General features: G+C 37.7%; 42 non-coding genes across 42 annotated transcripts; all 42 read left to right on the forward strand.

Moving 5' to 3' along the window:
- Window positions 1-1,901: 1,901 nt before the first annotated feature.
- TRNAG-CCC (transfer RNA glycine (anticodon CCC)) lies at window positions 1,902-1,971 on the forward strand. Its single transcript has one exon. It is a non-coding gene; the product is annotated as a tRNA-Gly (tRNA).
- Window positions 1,972-2,239: 268 nt separating this feature from the next.
- On the forward strand, window positions 2,240-2,310 carry TRNAG-CCC (transfer RNA glycine (anticodon CCC)). Its single transcript has one exon. It is a non-coding gene; the product is annotated as a tRNA-Gly (tRNA).
- A 268-nt stretch (window positions 2,311-2,578) lies between these two features.
- TRNAG-CCC (transfer RNA glycine (anticodon CCC)) lies at window positions 2,579-2,649 on the forward strand. Its single transcript has one exon. It is a non-coding gene; the product is annotated as a tRNA-Gly (tRNA).
- A 268-nt stretch (window positions 2,650-2,917) lies between these two features.
- Window positions 2,918-2,988, forward strand: TRNAG-CCC (transfer RNA glycine (anticodon CCC)). The gene has a single exon. It is a non-coding gene; the product is annotated as a tRNA-Gly (tRNA).
- A 268-nt stretch (window positions 2,989-3,256) lies between these two features.
- TRNAG-CCC (transfer RNA glycine (anticodon CCC)) lies at window positions 3,257-3,327 on the forward strand. Its single transcript has one exon. It is a non-coding gene; the product is annotated as a tRNA-Gly (tRNA).
- Window positions 3,328-3,595: 268 nt separating this feature from the next.
- Window positions 3,596-3,666, forward strand: TRNAG-UCC (transfer RNA glycine (anticodon UCC)). The gene has a single exon. It is a non-coding gene; the product is annotated as a tRNA-Gly (tRNA).
- A 253-nt stretch (window positions 3,667-3,919) lies between these two features.
- On the forward strand, window positions 3,920-3,990 carry TRNAG-CCC (transfer RNA glycine (anticodon CCC)). Its single transcript has one exon. It is a non-coding gene; the product is annotated as a tRNA-Gly (tRNA).
- Window positions 3,991-4,256: 266 nt separating this feature from the next.
- Window positions 4,257-4,327, forward strand: TRNAG-CCC (transfer RNA glycine (anticodon CCC)). The gene has a single exon. It is a non-coding gene; the product is annotated as a tRNA-Gly (tRNA).
- Window positions 4,328-4,595: 268 nt separating this feature from the next.
- On the forward strand, window positions 4,596-4,666 carry TRNAG-CCC (transfer RNA glycine (anticodon CCC)). Its single transcript has one exon. It is a non-coding gene; the product is annotated as a tRNA-Gly (tRNA).
- Window positions 4,667-4,934: 268 nt separating this feature from the next.
- Window positions 4,935-5,005, forward strand: TRNAG-CCC (transfer RNA glycine (anticodon CCC)). Its single transcript has one exon. It is a non-coding gene; the product is annotated as a tRNA-Gly (tRNA).
- Window positions 5,006-5,273: 268 nt separating this feature from the next.
- On the forward strand, window positions 5,274-5,344 carry TRNAG-UCC (transfer RNA glycine (anticodon UCC)). Its single transcript has one exon. It is a non-coding gene; the product is annotated as a tRNA-Gly (tRNA).
- Window positions 5,345-5,597: 253 nt separating this feature from the next.
- On the forward strand, window positions 5,598-5,668 carry TRNAG-CCC (transfer RNA glycine (anticodon CCC)). The gene has a single exon. It is a non-coding gene; the product is annotated as a tRNA-Gly (tRNA).
- A 266-nt stretch (window positions 5,669-5,934) lies between these two features.
- Window positions 5,935-6,005, forward strand: TRNAG-CCC (transfer RNA glycine (anticodon CCC)). Its single transcript has one exon. It is a non-coding gene; the product is annotated as a tRNA-Gly (tRNA).
- A 268-nt stretch (window positions 6,006-6,273) lies between these two features.
- Window positions 6,274-6,344, forward strand: TRNAG-CCC (transfer RNA glycine (anticodon CCC)). The gene has a single exon. It is a non-coding gene; the product is annotated as a tRNA-Gly (tRNA).
- Window positions 6,345-6,612: 268 nt separating this feature from the next.
- On the forward strand, window positions 6,613-6,683 carry TRNAG-UCC (transfer RNA glycine (anticodon UCC)). The gene has a single exon. It is a non-coding gene; the product is annotated as a tRNA-Gly (tRNA).
- Window positions 6,684-6,951: 268 nt separating this feature from the next.
- TRNAG-UCC (transfer RNA glycine (anticodon UCC)) lies at window positions 6,952-7,022 on the forward strand. Its single transcript has one exon. It is a non-coding gene; the product is annotated as a tRNA-Gly (tRNA).
- A 268-nt stretch (window positions 7,023-7,290) lies between these two features.
- TRNAG-CCC (transfer RNA glycine (anticodon CCC)) lies at window positions 7,291-7,361 on the forward strand. The gene has a single exon. It is a non-coding gene; the product is annotated as a tRNA-Gly (tRNA).
- A 268-nt stretch (window positions 7,362-7,629) lies between these two features.
- On the forward strand, window positions 7,630-7,700 carry TRNAG-CCC (transfer RNA glycine (anticodon CCC)). Its single transcript has one exon. It is a non-coding gene; the product is annotated as a tRNA-Gly (tRNA).
- Window positions 7,701-7,968: 268 nt separating this feature from the next.
- TRNAG-CCC (transfer RNA glycine (anticodon CCC)) lies at window positions 7,969-8,039 on the forward strand. The gene has a single exon. It is a non-coding gene; the product is annotated as a tRNA-Gly (tRNA).
- A 268-nt stretch (window positions 8,040-8,307) lies between these two features.
- Window positions 8,308-8,378, forward strand: TRNAG-UCC (transfer RNA glycine (anticodon UCC)). The gene has a single exon. It is a non-coding gene; the product is annotated as a tRNA-Gly (tRNA).
- Window positions 8,379-8,646: 268 nt separating this feature from the next.
- TRNAG-UCC (transfer RNA glycine (anticodon UCC)) lies at window positions 8,647-8,717 on the forward strand. The gene has a single exon. It is a non-coding gene; the product is annotated as a tRNA-Gly (tRNA).
- Window positions 8,718-8,985: 268 nt separating this feature from the next.
- TRNAG-UCC (transfer RNA glycine (anticodon UCC)) lies at window positions 8,986-9,056 on the forward strand. Its single transcript has one exon. It is a non-coding gene; the product is annotated as a tRNA-Gly (tRNA).
- Window positions 9,057-9,324: 268 nt separating this feature from the next.
- On the forward strand, window positions 9,325-9,395 carry TRNAG-UCC (transfer RNA glycine (anticodon UCC)). Its single transcript has one exon. It is a non-coding gene; the product is annotated as a tRNA-Gly (tRNA).
- Window positions 9,396-9,663: 268 nt separating this feature from the next.
- Window positions 9,664-9,734, forward strand: TRNAG-UCC (transfer RNA glycine (anticodon UCC)). The gene has a single exon. It is a non-coding gene; the product is annotated as a tRNA-Gly (tRNA).
- A 268-nt stretch (window positions 9,735-10,002) lies between these two features.
- On the forward strand, window positions 10,003-10,073 carry TRNAG-UCC (transfer RNA glycine (anticodon UCC)). Its single transcript has one exon. It is a non-coding gene; the product is annotated as a tRNA-Gly (tRNA).
- Window positions 10,074-10,341: 268 nt separating this feature from the next.
- Window positions 10,342-10,412, forward strand: TRNAG-UCC (transfer RNA glycine (anticodon UCC)). The gene has a single exon. It is a non-coding gene; the product is annotated as a tRNA-Gly (tRNA).
- A 268-nt stretch (window positions 10,413-10,680) lies between these two features.
- Window positions 10,681-10,751, forward strand: TRNAG-UCC (transfer RNA glycine (anticodon UCC)). Its single transcript has one exon. It is a non-coding gene; the product is annotated as a tRNA-Gly (tRNA).
- A 268-nt stretch (window positions 10,752-11,019) lies between these two features.
- TRNAG-CCC (transfer RNA glycine (anticodon CCC)) lies at window positions 11,020-11,090 on the forward strand. The gene has a single exon. It is a non-coding gene; the product is annotated as a tRNA-Gly (tRNA).
- A 268-nt stretch (window positions 11,091-11,358) lies between these two features.
- On the forward strand, window positions 11,359-11,429 carry TRNAG-CCC (transfer RNA glycine (anticodon CCC)). Its single transcript has one exon. It is a non-coding gene; the product is annotated as a tRNA-Gly (tRNA).
- Window positions 11,430-11,697: 268 nt separating this feature from the next.
- Window positions 11,698-11,768, forward strand: TRNAG-CCC (transfer RNA glycine (anticodon CCC)). The gene has a single exon. It is a non-coding gene; the product is annotated as a tRNA-Gly (tRNA).
- A 268-nt stretch (window positions 11,769-12,036) lies between these two features.
- Window positions 12,037-12,107, forward strand: TRNAG-CCC (transfer RNA glycine (anticodon CCC)). The gene has a single exon. It is a non-coding gene; the product is annotated as a tRNA-Gly (tRNA).
- A 268-nt stretch (window positions 12,108-12,375) lies between these two features.
- On the forward strand, window positions 12,376-12,446 carry TRNAG-UCC (transfer RNA glycine (anticodon UCC)). Its single transcript has one exon. It is a non-coding gene; the product is annotated as a tRNA-Gly (tRNA).
- A 253-nt stretch (window positions 12,447-12,699) lies between these two features.
- On the forward strand, window positions 12,700-12,770 carry TRNAG-CCC (transfer RNA glycine (anticodon CCC)). Its single transcript has one exon. It is a non-coding gene; the product is annotated as a tRNA-Gly (tRNA).
- A 268-nt stretch (window positions 12,771-13,038) lies between these two features.
- On the forward strand, window positions 13,039-13,109 carry TRNAG-CCC (transfer RNA glycine (anticodon CCC)). Its single transcript has one exon. It is a non-coding gene; the product is annotated as a tRNA-Gly (tRNA).
- Window positions 13,110-13,377: 268 nt separating this feature from the next.
- Window positions 13,378-13,448, forward strand: TRNAG-CCC (transfer RNA glycine (anticodon CCC)). The gene has a single exon. It is a non-coding gene; the product is annotated as a tRNA-Gly (tRNA).
- Window positions 13,449-13,716: 268 nt separating this feature from the next.
- TRNAG-CCC (transfer RNA glycine (anticodon CCC)) lies at window positions 13,717-13,787 on the forward strand. The gene has a single exon. It is a non-coding gene; the product is annotated as a tRNA-Gly (tRNA).
- Window positions 13,788-14,055: 268 nt separating this feature from the next.
- Window positions 14,056-14,126, forward strand: TRNAG-CCC (transfer RNA glycine (anticodon CCC)). The gene has a single exon. It is a non-coding gene; the product is annotated as a tRNA-Gly (tRNA).
- Window positions 14,127-14,394: 268 nt separating this feature from the next.
- Window positions 14,395-14,465, forward strand: TRNAG-CCC (transfer RNA glycine (anticodon CCC)). Its single transcript has one exon. It is a non-coding gene; the product is annotated as a tRNA-Gly (tRNA).
- Window positions 14,466-14,733: 268 nt separating this feature from the next.
- Window positions 14,734-14,804, forward strand: TRNAG-CCC (transfer RNA glycine (anticodon CCC)). The gene has a single exon. It is a non-coding gene; the product is annotated as a tRNA-Gly (tRNA).
- Window positions 14,805-15,072: 268 nt separating this feature from the next.
- On the forward strand, window positions 15,073-15,143 carry TRNAG-CCC (transfer RNA glycine (anticodon CCC)). The gene has a single exon. It is a non-coding gene; the product is annotated as a tRNA-Gly (tRNA).
- A 268-nt stretch (window positions 15,144-15,411) lies between these two features.
- On the forward strand, window positions 15,412-15,482 carry TRNAG-CCC (transfer RNA glycine (anticodon CCC)). The gene has a single exon. It is a non-coding gene; the product is annotated as a tRNA-Gly (tRNA).
- Window positions 15,483-15,750: 268 nt separating this feature from the next.
- TRNAG-CCC (transfer RNA glycine (anticodon CCC)) lies at window positions 15,751-15,821 on the forward strand. The gene has a single exon. It is a non-coding gene; the product is annotated as a tRNA-Gly (tRNA).
- The last annotated feature ends 64 nt before the right edge of the window (window positions 15,822-15,885 follow it).

Here is a 15,885-nt window from a genome sequence, read left to right on the forward strand (position 1 = left end):
AACCCAAATATGAAGGTCCATTTAGGATAACAAAAAAGTTTAGAAATAACAATTACTTAATTCACATCAAGGATGGACAAAGAGACATGTTCAAAAAATTCCATGTAAGCAAGCTTTTCAAAAAGGAAGTGCTAAGAAATAATTTGGAAGATGATATAAATAGAGAAGAACATGACATTAGCATTGAATACTAATGTGTAAAAGTGAATTAAGAAGAGTAGTTTAGACTTATTAAATGTTAATGATTAGTTGATTTTGATGATTACAACTTGCAATTTAAATTTATAAAACTCAAATGGATAAATTTTTTAAACTTGAAATTGTGATGTTTTTTGAATAGCATTTTTTTTTTAAATTTTAGTGGCCATAAAATTGTATTTAGTGCTACGTGGCTGGTCCAAAATTCACTGAATAGAGAATAATCCTGTTCAAAAATATTTCTTAAATTTTTTCATGGTTATTTTCTGATAGCCATATTCAATTTTATATCCATTTATTAGTGTTTCATCTATCCCTGGGATAGCAAATTCTTTTGTAATTATGATGTCAACTACATTTATTTAATATCCTGCTATGTAAATCTTAGAAAAAGAGAGTATATATAAAAAAAAATGTTATAATGAAGGGAAATGAAACAACTTATAGATAATGATGTAAAAGTGTTCTTTAAATTTTTGTTACCACACTGTGCAGCAACAACTAACAATAGATTTTCCATTATTCTCTGGTAGTGAAGTGTATATGTTTTTTAGAGAAGTGAATATATTTTGAAATGTATATATATTTTTTAAAGAGAGTGAGGGAAATAAATAATAATTTTTTATATAAAAGACAGAAGCAACTTACAATGAATGTACATGTGTATATTTATTCCAGAAATATTATAACTTGTTGAAACATTGGTTGACAAGTATTTTGAGGTTAGATGTTTACTTTAATGTATTATGAATTACTCCAGATTTCAACTTATATCTATTATTGGAAGAACACAATTTTTTTTTAACTTTTTTTTCTTCTAAGAAGGAGAAATGTTACACCTGAAGGGTGACATGAATTTCTATCAGTGAGAACTGCCTTTAACTTGAATCTCAATCAGTGAGAACTACCTTGTGAGAGAAGCAGAGCAGTGGAAAAGAGCCCTAAGACAAGTAGAAAGACTTTTTCTAGAACTGTTTTTCAGGTGTGGCAACTGCGGCTGGGAGAGATTGATTGTTGAACAAAAAATGTGTGGGTGAGATTCTTTTGTAGTTTTCACGAGGATCAGGGGGCTTGCCCCCCTAATTCCTGCAGAGAGAGTTTTTTGTCCTTGCCTGAATGTGGTAGGCAAGAAAATAATTTCTACTCAGGTGCAATGAACTTTCCTTGTGTTTTATATCCATATACATCGAATTGAAAAATTGAAACCAATTTTATAGAATTGTAAAATTCCTTTCTTCAAGATGTGGTGTTTGCACCACTATTTTTAGTGTTGTTTTAACGTGCTATTCCTCCAATAAATTATGTAAGTTGTCTTTAATTTTGATTCTGTCTTTCTTTCTAGAGCCATGTTATTTTTTCTAAAATATTGTCTTTCACTAGGATTCACTATTCTTTTTTAGCTTCCGCTATATATCTTTTTTTTAGATCACGCGCCGGTCTTATATGCACACGTGCCGGCAGTAATTATCTTATAGCTTAATTCATTTTTCTTGATTGAATTATTTCTTTTCAGTTACCTGCTTGATTTAGGTAAGAAAGTAAGATATGTAATTTATAATATAGTGATTTATTTATCACTTAATTATTAACTCTCTCGAGTTAATTCCAGCTTGTTTCTTGTATCTTGGATACATCATGTGTAAACACACATGCTTCCCTTATATTTTATCTATGTTTATTTATCTCAACAAGCTATATCATAAGCACTGGTGGTTCAATGTAGAATGCTCGCCTCCCAAGCGGGCGATCCGGGTTCGATTCCCGGCCAGTGCGTTGTATTTTAATGTTTTATTTGTTGAAGTTGTAGAGAATACAGAGGTGCATTAAGTGAGTAAGAACGCTACAATTTTCGTTTATTTCAGCTCGTTAATTTCACGTCAGGCAATGAAATAAAATGCATGTCAAATAAAGACTGGAAAGTAATGTTTCCAATCTACACATGCAGTTGAAATATTTAAAGCTTAGGAATACTATTGTATTAATGTCGTTTCAGAACTAGCTGGACTGGCTTGAGAATTGTTATGAGAGGCAAGCATGGTAAGCACTGGTGGTTCAATGGTAGAATGCTCGCCTCCCAAGCGGGCGATCCGGGTTCGACTCCCGGCCAGTGCATTGTATTTTAATGTTTTATTTGTTGAAGTTGTAGAGAATACAGAGGTGCATTAAGTGAGTAAGAACGCTACAATTTTCGTTTATTTCAGCTCGTTAATTTCACGTCAGGCAATGAAATAAAATGCATGTCAAATAAAGACTGGAAAGTAATGTTTCCAATCTACACATGCAGTTGAAATATTTAAAGCTTAGGAATACTATTGTATTAATGTCGTTTCAGAACTAGCTGGACTGGCTTGAGAATTGTTATGAGAGGCAAGCATGGTAAGCACTGGTGGTTCAATGGTAGAATGCTCGCCTCCCAAGCGGGCGATCCGGGTTCGATTCCCGGCCAGTGCATTGTATTTTAATGTTTTATTTGTTGAAGTTGTAGAGAATACAGAGGTGCATTAAGTGAGTAAGAACGCTACAATTTTCGTTTATTTCAGCTCGTTAATTTCACGTCAGGCAATGAAATAAAATGCATGTCAAATAAAGACTGGAAAGTAATGTCTCCAATCTACACATGCAGTTGAAATATTTAAAGCTTAGGAATACTATTGTATTTATGTCGTTTCAGAACTAGCTGGACTGGCTTGAGAATTGTTATGAGAGGCAAGCATGGTAAGCACTGGTGGTTCAATGGTAGAATGCTCGCCTCCCAAGCGGGCGATCCGGGTTCGATTCCCGGCCAGTGCATTGTATTTTAATGTTTTATTTGTTGAAGTTGTAGAGAATACAGAGGTGCATTAAGTGAGTAAGAACGCTTCAATTTTCGTTTATTTCAGCTCGTTAATTTCACGTCAAGCAATGAAATAAAATTCATGTCAAATAAAGACTGTAAAGTAATGTCTACAATCTACACACGCAGTTGAAATATTTAAAGCTTAGGAATACTATTGTATTAATGTCGTTTCAGAACTAGCTGGACTGGCTTGAGAATTGTTATGAGAGGCAAGCATGGTAAGCACTGGTGGTTCAATGGTAGAATGCTCGCCTCCCAAGCGGGCGATCCGGGTTCGTTTCCCGGCCAGTGCATTGTATTTTAATGTTTTATTTGTTGAAGTTGTAGAGAATACAGAGGTGCTTTAAGTGAGTAACAACACTTCAATTTTCGTTTGTTTCAACTCGTTAATTTCGCTTCAAGCAATGAAATAAAATTCATGTCAAATAAAGACTGGAAAGTAATGTCTCCAATCTACACACACAGTTGAAATATTTAAAGCTTAGGAATACTATTGTATTAATGTCGTTTCAGAACTAGCTGGACTGGCTTGAGAATTGTTATGAGAGGCAAGCATGGAAAGCACTGGTGGTTCAATGGTAGAATGCTCGCCTTCCAAGCGGGCGATCCGGGTTCGACTCCCGGCCAGTACATTGTATTTTAATGTTTTATTTGTTGAAGTTTTAGAGAATACGGAGGTGCATTAAGTGAGTAAGAACGCTTCAATTTTCGTTTATTTCAGCTCGTTAATTTCGCTTCAAGCAATGAAATAAAATTCATGTCAAATAAGTCTCCAATCTACACACACAGTTGAAATATTTAAAGCTTAGGAATACTATTGTATTAATGTCGTTTCAGAACTAGCTGGACTGGCTTGAGAATTGTTATGAGAGGCAAGCATGGTAAGCACTGGTGGTTCAATGGTAGAATGCTCGCCTCCCAAGCGGGCGATCCGGGTTCGATTCCCGGCCAGTGCATTGTATTTTAATGCTTTTTGTTGAAGTTGTAGAGAATACAGAGGTGCATTAAGTGAGTAAGAACGCTTCAATTTTCGTTTATTTCAGATCGTTAATTTCACGTCAAGCAATGAAATAAAATTCTTGTCAAATAAAGACAGCAAAGTAATGTCTCCAATCTACACACGCAGTTGAAATATTTAAATCTCAGGAATACTATTGTATTAATGTCGTTTCAGAACTAGCTGGACTGGCTTGATAATTGTTATGAGAGGCAAGCATCGTAAGCACTGGTGGTTCAAAGGTAGAATGCTCGCCTCCCAAGCGGGCGTTCCGGGTTCGATTCCCGGCCAGTGCATTGTATTTTAATGTTTTATTTGTTGAAGTTGTAGAGAATACAGAGGTGCATTAAGGGAGTAAGAACGCTTCAATTTTCGTTTATTTCAGATCGTTAATTTCACGTCAAGCAATGAAATAAAATTCATGCCAAATAAAGACTGGAAAGTAATGTCTCCAATCTACACACACAGTTGAAATATTTAAAGCTTAGGAATACTATTGTATTAATGTCGTTTCAGAACTAGCTGGACTGGCAAGAGAATTGTTATGAGAGGCAAGCATGGTAAGCACTGGTGGTTCAATGGTAGAATGCTCGCCTCCCCAGCGGGCGATCCGGGTTCGATTCCCGGCCAGTGCATTGTATTTGAATGTTTCATTTGTTGAAGTTGTAGAGAATACAGAGGTGCATAAAGTGAGTAAGAACGCTTCAATTTTCGTTTATTTCAGCTCGTTAATTTCACGTCAAGCAATGAAATAAAACTCATGTCAAATAAAGACTGCAAAGTAATGTTTCAAATCTACACACGCAGTTAAAATATTTAAAGCTTAGGAATACTATTGTATTAATGTCGTTTCAGAACTAGCTGGACTGGCTTGAGAATTGTTATGAGAGGCAAGCATGGTAAGCACTGGTGGTTCAATGGTAGAATGCTCGCCTCCCAAGCGGGCGATCCGGGTTCGTTTCCCGGCCAGTGCATTGTATTTTAATGTTTTATTTGTTGAAGTTGTAGAGAATACAGAGGTGCTTTAAGTGAGTAACAACACTTCAATTTTCGTTTGTTTCAACTCGTTAATTTCGCTTCAAGCAATGAAATAAAATTCATGTCAAATAAAGACTGGAAAGTAATGTCTCCAATCTACACACACAGTTGAAATATTTAAAGCTTAGGAATACTATTGTATTAATGTCGTTTCAGAACTAGCTGGACTGGCTTGAGAATTGTTATGAGAGGCAAGCATGGAAAGCACTGGTGGTTCAATGGTAGAATGCTCGCCTTCCAAGCGGGCGATCCGGGTTCGACTCCCGGCCAGTACATTGTATTTTAATGTTTTATTTGTTGAAGTTTTAGAGAATACGGAGGTGCATTAAGTGAGTAAGAACGCTTCAATTTTCGTTTATTTCAGCTCGTTAATTTCGCTTCAAGCAATGAAATAAAATTCATGTCAAATAAGTCTCCAATCTACACACACAGTTGAAATATTTAAAGCTTAGGAATACTATTGTATTAATGTCGTTTCAGAACTAGCTGGACTGGCTTGAGAATTGTTATGAGAGGCAAGCATGGTAAGCACTGGTGGTTCAATGGTAGAATGCTCGCCTCCCAAGCGGGCGATCCGGGTTCGATTCCCGGCCAGTGCATTGTATTTTAATGCTTTTTGTTGAAGTTGTAGAGAATACAGAGGTGCATTAAGTGAGTAAGAACGCTTCAATTTTCGTTTATTTCAGATCGTTAATTTCACGTCAAGCAATGAAATAAAATTCTTGTCAAATAAAGACAGCAAAGTAATGTCTCCAATCTACACACGCAGTTGAAATATTTAAATCTCAGGAATACTATTGTATTAATGTCGTTTCAGAACTAGCTGGACTGGCTTGATAATTGTTATGAGAGGCAAGCATCGTAAGCACTGGTGGTTCAAAGGTAGAATGCTCGCCTCCCAAGCGGGCGTTCCGGGTTCGATTCCCGGCCAGTGCATTGTATTTTAATGTTTTATTTGTTGAAGTTGTAGAGAATACAGAGGTGCATTAAGGGAGTAAGAACGCTTCAATTTTCGTTTATTTCAGATCGTTAATTTCACGTCAAGCAATGAAATAAAATTCATGCCAAATAAAGACTGGAAAGTAATGTCTCCAATCTACACACACAGTTGAAATATTTAAAGCTTAGGAATACTATTGTATTAATGTCGTTTCAGAACTAGCTGGACTGGCAAGAGAATTGTTATGAGAGGCAAGCATGGTAAGCACTGGTGGTTCAATGGTAGAATGCTCGCCTCCCCAGCGGGCGATCCGGGTTCGATTCCCGGCCAGTGCATTGTATTTGAATGTTTCATTTGTTGAAGTTGTAGAGAATACAGAGGTGCATTAAGTGAGTAAGAACGCTTCAATTTTCGTTTATTTCAGCTCGTTAATTTCACGTCAAGCAATGAAATAAAACTCATGTCAAATAAAGACTGCAAAGTAATGTTTCAAATCTACACACGCAGTTAAAATATTTAAAGCTTAGGAATACTATTGTATTAATGTCGTTTCAGAACTAGCTGGACTGGCTTGAGAATTGTTATGAGAGGCAAGCATGGTAAGCACTGGTGGTTCAATGGTAGAATGCTCGCCTTCCAAGCGGGCGATCCGGGTTCGATTCCCGGCCAGTGCATTGTATTTTAATGTTTCATTTGTTGAAGTTGTAGAGAATACAGAGGTGCATTAAGTGAGTAAGAACGCTTCAATTTTCGTTTATTTCAGCTCGTTAATTTCACGTCAAGCAATGAAATAAAATTCATGTCAAATAAAGACTGCAAATTAATGTCTCCAATCTACACACGCAGTTGAAATATTTAAAGCTTAGGAATACTATTGTATTAATGTCGTTTCAGAGCTAGCTGGACTGGCTTGAGAATTGTTATGAGAGGCAAGCATGGTAAGCACTGGTGGTTCAATGGTAGAATGCTCGCCTTCCAAGCGGGCGATCCGGGTTCGATTCCCGGCCAGTGCATTGTATTTTAATGTTTCATTTGTTGAAGTTGTAGAGAATACAGAGGTGCATTAAGTGAGTAAGAACGCTTCAATTTTCGTTTATTTCAGCTCGTTAATTTCACGTCAAGCAATGAAATAAAATTCATGTCAAATAAAGACTGCAAATTAATGTCTCCAATCTACACACGCAGTTGAAATATTTAAAGCTTAGGAATACTATTGTATTAATGTCGTTTCAGAGCTAGCTGGACTGGCTTGAGAATTGTTATGAGAGGCAAGCATGGTAAGCACAGGTGGTTCAATGGTAGAATGCTCGTCTCCCAAGCGGGCGATCCGGGTTCGATTCCCGGCCAGTGCATTGCATTTGAATGTTTCATTTGTTGAAGTTGTAGAGAATACAGAGGTGCATTAAGTGAGTAAGAACGCTTCAATTTTCGTTTATTTCAGCTCGTTAATTTCACGTCAAGCAATGAAATAAAACTCATGTCAAATAAAGACTGCAAAGTAATGTCTCCAATCTACACACGCAGTTGAAATATTTAAAGCTTAGGAATACTATTGTATTAATGTCGTTTCAGAACTAGCTGGACTGGCTTGAGAATTGTTATGAGAGGCAAGCATGGTAAGCACAGGTGGTTCAATGGTAGAATGCTCGTCTCCCAAGCGGGCGATCCGGGTTCGATTCCCGGCCAGTGCATTGTATTTTAATGTTTCATTTGTTGAAGTTGTAGAGAATACAGAGGTGCATTAAGTGAGTAAGAACGCTTCAATTTTCGGTTATTTCAGCTCGTTAATTTCACGTCAAGCAATGAAATAAAATTCATGTCAAATAAAGACTGCAAATTAATGTCTCCAATCTACACACGCAGTTGAAATATTTAAAGCTTAGGAATACTATTGTATTAATGTCGTTTCAGAGCTAGCTGGACTGGCTTGAGAATTGTTATGAGAGGCAAGCATGGTAAGCACAGGTGGTTCAATGGTAGAATGCTCGTCTCCCAAGCGGGCGATCCGGGTTCGATTCCCGGCCAGTGCATTGTATTTGAATGTTTCATTTGTTGAAGTTGTAGAGAATACAGAGGTGCATTAAGTGAGTAAGAACGCTTCAATTTTCGTTTATTTCAGCTCGTTAATTTCACGTCAAGCAATGAAATAAAATTCATGTCAAATAAAGACTGCAAATTAATGTCTCCAATCTACACACGCAGTTGAAATATTTAAAGCTTAGGAATACTATTGTATTAATGTCGTTTCAGAACTAGCTGGACTGGCTTGAGAATTGTTATGAGAGGCAAGCATGGTAAGCACTGGTGGTTCAATGGTAGAATGCTCGCCTTCCAAGCGGGCGATCCGGGTTCGATTCCCGGCCAGTGCATTGTATTTTAATGTTTCATTTGTTGAAGTTGTAGAGAATACAGAGGTGCATTAAGTGAGTAAGAACGCTTCAATTTTCGTTTATTTCAGCTCGTTAATTTCACGTCAAGCAATGAAATAAAATTCATGTCAAATAAAGACTGCAAAGTAATGTTTCAAATCTACACACGCAGTTAAAATATTTAAAGCTTAGGAATACTATTGTATTAATGTCGTTTCAGAACTAGCTGGACTGGCTTGAGAATTGTTATGAGAGGCAAGCATGGTAAGCACTGGTGGTTCAATCGTAGAATGCTCGCCTTCCAAGCGGGCGATCCGGGTTCGATTCCCGGCCAGTGCATTGTATTTTAATGTTTCATTTGATGAAGTTGTAGAGAATACAGAGGTGCATTAAGTGAGTAAGAACGCTTCAATTTTCGTTTATTTCAGCTCGTTAATTTCACGTCAAGCAATGAAATAAAATTCATGTCAAATAAAGACTGCAAAGTAATGTTTCAAATCTACACACGCAGTTAAAATATTTAAAGCTTAGGAATACTATTGTATTAATGTCGTTTCAGAACTAGCTGGACTGGCTTGAGAATTGTTATGAGAGGCAAGCATGGTAAGCACTGGTGGTTCAATGGTAGAATGCTCGCCTTCCAAGCGGGCGATCCGGGTTCGATTCCCGGCCAGTGCATTGTATTTTAATGTTTCATTTGTTGAAGTTGTAGAGAATACAGAGGTGCATTAAGTGAGTAAGAACGCTTCAATTTTCGTTTATTTCAGCTCGTTAATTTCACGTCAAGCAATGAAATAAAATTCATGTCAAATAAAGACTGCAAAGTAATGTTTCAAATCTACACACGCAGTTAAAATATTTAAAGCTTAGGAATACTATTGTATTAATGTCGTTTCAGAACTAGCTGGACTGGCTTGAGAATTGTTATGAGAGGCAAGCATGGTAAGCACTGGTGGTTCAATGGTAGAATGCTCGCCTTCCAAGCGGGCGATCCGGGTTCGATTCCCGGCCAGTGCATTGTATTTTAATGTTTCATTTGTTGAAGTTGTAGAGAATACAGAGGTGCATTAAGTGAGTAAGAACGCTTCAATTTTCGTTTATTTCAGCTCGTTAATTTCACGTCAAGCAATGAAATAAAATTCATGTCAAATAAAGACTGCAAAGTAATGTTTCAAATCTACACACGCAGTTAAAATATTTAAAGCTTAGGAATACTATTGTATTAATGTCGTTTCAGAACTAGCTGGACTGGCTTGAGAATTGTTATGAGAGGCAAGCATGGTAAGCACTGGTGGTTCAATGGTAGAATGCTCGCCTTCCAAGCGGGCGATCCGGGTTCGATTCCCGGCCAGTGCATTGTATTTTAATGTTTCATTTGTTGAAGTTGTAGAGAATACAGAGGTGCATTAAGTGAGTAAGAACGCTTCAATTTTCGTTTATTTCAGCTCGTTAATTTCACGTCAAGCAATGAAATAAAATTCATGTCAAATAAAGACTGCAAAGTAATGTTTCAAATCTACACACGCAGTTAAAATATTTAAAGCTTAGGAATACTATTGTATTAATGTCGTTTCAGAACTAGCTGGACTGGCTTGAGAATTGTTATGAGAGGCAAGCATGGTAAGCACTGGTGGTTCAATGGTAGAATGCTCGCCTTCCAAGCGGGCGATCCGGGTTCGATTCCCGGCCAGTGCATTGTATTTTAATGTTTCATTTGTTGAAGTTGTAGAGAATACAGAGGTGCATTAAGTGAGTAAGAATGCTTCAATTTTCGTTTATTTCAGCTCGTTAATTTCACGTCAAGCAATGAAATAAAATTCATGTCAAATAAAGACTGCAAAGTAATGTTTCAAATCTACACACGCAGTTAAAATATTTAAAGCTTAGGAATACTATTGTATTAATGTCGTTTCAGAACTAGCTGGACTGGCTTGAGAATTGTTATGAGAGGCAAGCATGGTAAGCACTGGTGGTTCAATGGTAGAATGCTCGCCTTCCAAGCGGGCGATCCGGGTTCGATTCCCGGCCAGTGCATTGTATTTTAATGTTTCATTTGTTGAAGTTGTAGAGAATACAGAGGTGCATTAAGTGAGTAAGAACGCTTCAATTTTCGTTTATTTCAGCTCGTTAATTTCACGTCAAGCAATGAAATAAAATTCATGTCAAATAAAGACTGCAAAGTAATGTTTCAAATCTACACACGCAGTTAAAATATTTAAAGCTTAGGAATACTATTGTATTAATGTCGTTTCAGAACTAACTGGACTGGCTTGAGAATTGTTATGAGAGGCAAGCATGGTAAGCACTGGTGGTTCAATGGTAGAATGCTCGCCTTCCAAGCGGGCGATCCGGGTTCGATTCCCGGCCAGTGCATTGTATTTTAATGTTTCATTTGTTGAAGTTGTAGAGAATACAGAGGTGCATTAAGTGAGTAAGAACGCTTCAATTTTCGTTTATTTCAGCTCGCTAATTTCACGTCAAGCAATGAAATAAAACTCATGTCAAATAAAGACTGCAAAGTAATGTTTCAAATCTACACACGCAGTTAAAATATTTAAAGCTTAGGAATACTATTGTATTAATGTCGTTTCAGAACTAGCTGGACTGGCTTGAGAATTGTTATGAGAGGCAAGCATGGTAAGCACTGGTGGTTCAATGGTAGAATGCTCGCCTCCCAAGCGGGCGATCCGGGTTCGATTCCCGGCCAGTGCATTGTATTTGAATGTTTCATTTGTTGAAGTTGTAGAGAATACAGAGGTGCATTAAGGGAGTAAGAACGCTTCAATTTTCGTTTATTTCAGATCGTTAATTTCACGTCAAGCAATGAAATAAAATTCATGCCAAATAAAGACTGGAAAGTAATGTCTCCAATCTACACACACAGTTGAAATATTTAAAGCTTAGGAATACTATTGTATTAATGTCGTTTCAGAACTAGCTGGACTGGCTTGATAATTGTTATGAGAGGCAAGCATCGTAAGCACTGGTGGTTCAAAGGTAGAATGCTCGCCTCCCAAGCGGGCGTTCCGGGTTCGATTCCCGGCCAGTGCATTGTATTTTAATGTTTTATTTGTTGAAGTTGTAGAGAATACAGAAGTGCATTAAGTGAGTAAGAACGCTTCAATTTTCGTTTATTTCAGCTCGTTAATTTCACGTCAAGCAATGAAATAAAGTTCATGTCAAATAAAGACTGGAAAGTAATGTCTCCAATCTACACACGCAGTTGAAATATCTAAAGCTTAGGAATACTATTGTATTAATGTCGTTTCAGAACTAGCTGGACTGGCTAGAGAATTGTTATGAGAGGCAAGCATGGTAAGCACTGGTGGTTCAATGGTAGAATGCTCGCCTCCCAAGCGGGCGATCCGGGATCGATTCCCGGCCAGTGCATTGTATTTTAATGTTTTATTTGTTGAAGTTGTAGAGAATACAGAGGTGCATTAAGTGAGTAAGAACGCTTCAATTTTCGTTTATTTCAGCTCGTTAATTTCACGTCAAGCAATGAAATAAAATTCATGTCAAATAAAGACTGTAAAGTAATGTCTACAATCTACACACGCAGTTGAAATATTTAAAGCTTAGGAATACTATTGTATTAATGTCGTTTCAGAACTAGCTGGACTGGCTTGAGAATTGTTATGAGAGGCAAGCATGGTAAGCACTGGAGGTTCAATGGTAGAATGCTCGCCTCCCAAGCGGGCGATCCGGGTTCGATTCCCGGCCAGTGCATTGTATTTTAATGTTTTATTTGTTGAAGTTGTAGAGAATACAGAGGTGCATTAAGTGAGTAACAACACTTCAATTTTCGTTTGTTTCAACTCGTTAATTTCGCTTCAAGCAATGAAATAAAATTCATGTCAAATAAAGACTGCAAAGTAATGTCTCCAATCTACACACACAGTTGAAATATTTAAAGCTTAGGAATACTATTGTATTAATGTCGTTTCATAACTAGCTGGACTGGCTTGAGAATTGTTATGAGAGGCAAGCATGGAAAGCACTGGTGGTTCAATGGTAGAATGCTCGCCTTCCAAGCGGGCGATCCGGGTTCGACTCCCGGCCAGTGCATTGTATTTTAATGTTTTATTTGTTGAAGTTGTAGAGAATACGGAGGTGCATTAAGTGAGTAATAACGCTTCAATTTTCGTTTATTTCAGCTCGTTAATTTCGCTTCAAGCAATGAAATAAAATTCATGTCAAATAAGTCTCCAATCTACACACACAGTTGAAATATTTAAAGCTTAGGAATACTATTGTATTAATGTCGTTTCAGAACTAGCTGGACTGGCTTGAGAATTGTTATGAGAGGCAAGCATGGTAAGCACTGGTGGTTCAATGGTAGAATGCTCGCCTCCCAAGCGGGCGATCCGGGTTCGATTCCCGGCCAGTGCATTGTATTTTAATGTTTTATTTGTTGAAGTTGTAGAGAATACAGAGGTGCATTAAGGGAGTAAGAACGCTTCAATTTTCGTTTATTTCAGATCGTTAATTTCACGTCAAGCAATGAAATAAAATTCTTGTCAAATAAAGACAGCAAAGTAATGTCTCCAATCTACACACGCAGTTGAAATATTTAAATCTCAGGAATACTATTGTATTAATGTCGTTTCAGAACTAGCTGGACTGGCTTGAGAATTGTTATGAGAGGCAAGCATTGTAAGCACTGGTGGTTCAAAGGTAGAATGCTTGTTTCCCAAGCGGGCGATCCGGGTTCGATTCCCGGCCAGTGCATTGTATTTGAATGTTTCATTTGTTGAAGTTGTAGAGAATACAGAGGTGCATTAAGGGAGTAAGAACGCTTCAATTTTCGTTTATTTCAGCTCGTTAATTTCACGTCAAGCAATGAAATAAAGTTCATGTCAAATAAAGACAGCAAAGTAATGTCTCCAATCTACACACGCAGTTGAAATATTTAAATCTCAGGAATACTATTGTATTAATGTCGTTTCAGAACTAGCTGGACTGGCTTGATAATTGTTATGAGAGGCAAGCATCGTAAGCACTGGTGGTTCAAATGTAGAATGCTCGCCTCCCAAGCGGGCGTTCCGGGTTCGATTCCCGGCCAGTGCATTGTATTTTAATGTTTTATTTGTTGAAGTTGTAGAGAATACAGAAGTGCATTAAGTGAGTAAGAACGCTTCAATTTTCGTTTATTTCAGCTCGTTAATTTCACGTCAAGCAATGAAATAAAGTTCATGTCAAATAAAGACTGGAAAGTAATGTCTCCAATCTACACACGCAGTTGAAATATCTAAAGCTTAGGAATACTATTGTATTAATGTCGTTTCAGAACTAGCTGGACTGGCTTGAGAATTGTTATGAGAGGCAAGCATCGTAAGCACTGGTGGTTCAAAGGTAGAATGCTCGCCTCCCAAGCGGGCGATCCGGGTTCGATTCCCGGCCAGTGCATTGTATTTGAATGTTTCATTTGTTGAAGTTGTAGAGAATACAGAGGTGCATTAAGGGAGTAAGAACGCTTCAATTTTCGTTTATTTCAGCTCGTTAATTTCACGTCAAGCAATGAAATAAAATTCTTGTCAAATAAAGACAGCAAAGTAATGTCTCCAATCTACACACGCAGTTGAAATATTTAAATCTCAGGAATACTATTGTATTAATGTCGTTTCAGAACTAGCTGGACTGGCTTGATAATTGTTATGAGAGGCAAGCATCGTAAGCACTGGTGGTTCAAAGGTAGAATGCTCGCCTCCCAAGCGGGCGTTCCGGGTTCGATTCCCGGCCAGTGCATTGTATTTTAATGCTTTATTTGTTGAAGTTGTAGAGAATACAGAAGTGCATTAAGTGAGTAAGAACGCTTCAATTTTCGTTTATTTCAGCTCGTTAATTTCACGTCAAGCAATGAAATAAAGTTCATGTCAAATAAAGACTGGAAAGTAATGTCTCCAATCTACACACGCAGTTGAAATATCTAAAGCTTAGGAATACTATTGTATTAATGTCGTTTCAGAACTAGCTGGACTGGCTTGAGAATTGTTATGAGAGGCAAGCATTGTAAGCACTGGTGGTTCAAAGGTAGAATGCTCGCCTCCCAAGCGGGCTATCCGGGTTCGATTCCCGGCCAGTGCATTGTATTTTAATGTTTTATTTGTTGAAGTTGTAGAGAATACAGAGGTGCATTAAGGGAGTAAGAACGCTTCAATTTTCGTTTATTTCAGATCGTTAATTTCACGTCAAGCAATGAAATAAAATTCTTGTCAAATAAAGACAGCAAAGTAATGTCTCCAATCTACACACGCAGTTGAAATATTTAAATCTCAGGAATACTATTGTATTAATGTCGTTTCAGAACTAGCTGGACTGGCTTGAGAATTGTTATGAGAGGCAAGCATTGTAAGCACTGGTGGTTCAAAGGTAGAATGCTCGCCTCCCAAGCGGGCGATCCGGGTTCGATTCCCGGCCAGTGCATTGTATTTGAATGTTTTATTTGTTGAAGTTGTAGAGAATATAGAGGTGCATTAAGGGAGTAAGAACGCTTCAATTTTCGTTTATTTCAGCTCGTTAATTTCACGTCAAGCAATGAAATAAAATTCTTGTCAAATAAAGACAGCAAAGTAATGTCTCCAATCTACACACGCAGTTGAAATATTTAAATCTCAGGAATACTATTGTATTAATGTCGTTTCAGAACTAGCTGGACTGGCTTGATAATTGTTATGAGAGGCAAGCATCGTAAGCACTGGTGGTTCAATGGTAGAATGCTCGCCTCCCCAGCGGGCGTTCCGGGTTCGATTCCCGGCCAGTGCATTGTATTTTAATGTTTTATTTGTTGAAGTTGTAGAGAATACAGAAGTGCATTAAGTGAGTAAGAACGCTTCAATTTTCGTTTATTTCAGCTCGTTAATTTCACGTCAAGCAATGAAATAAAGTTCATGTCAAATAAAGACTGGAAAGTAATGTCTCCAATCTACACACGCAGTTGAAATATCTAAAGCTTAGGAATACTATTGTATTAATGTCGTTTCAGAACTAGCTGGACTGGCTTGAGAATTGTTATGAGAGGAGAGCATCGTAAGCACTGGTGGTTCAATGGTAGAATGCTCGCCTCCCAAGCGGGCGATCCGGGTTCGATTCCCGGCCAGTGCATTGTATTTGAATGTTTCATTTGTTGAAGTTGTAGAGAATACAGAGGTGCATTAAGGGAGTAAGAACGCTTCAATTTTCGTTTATTTCAGATCGTTAATTTCACGTCAAGCAATGAAATAAAATTCTTGTCAAATAAAGACAGCAAAGTAATGTCTCCAATCTACACACGCAGTTGAAATATTTAAATCTCAGGAATACTATTGTATTAATGTCGTTTCAGAACTAGCTGGACTGGCTTGATAATTGTTATGAGAGGCAAGCATCGTAAGCACTGGTGGTTCAATGGTAGAATGCTCGCCTCCCCAGCGGGCGTTCCGGGTTCGATTCCCGGCCAGTGCATTGTATTTTAATGTTTTATTTGTTGAAGTTGTAGAGAATACAGAAGTGCATTAAGTGAGTAAGA

The sequence above is a fragment of the Parasteatoda tepidariorum genome, chromosome 4 (assembly GCF_982258835.1).
Source record: "Parasteatoda tepidariorum strain Cologne lab strain chromosome 4, Ptep-v5.0, whole genome shotgun sequence".
NCBI lineage: Eukaryota > Metazoa > Arthropoda > Arachnida > Araneae > Theridiidae > Parasteatoda > Parasteatoda tepidariorum.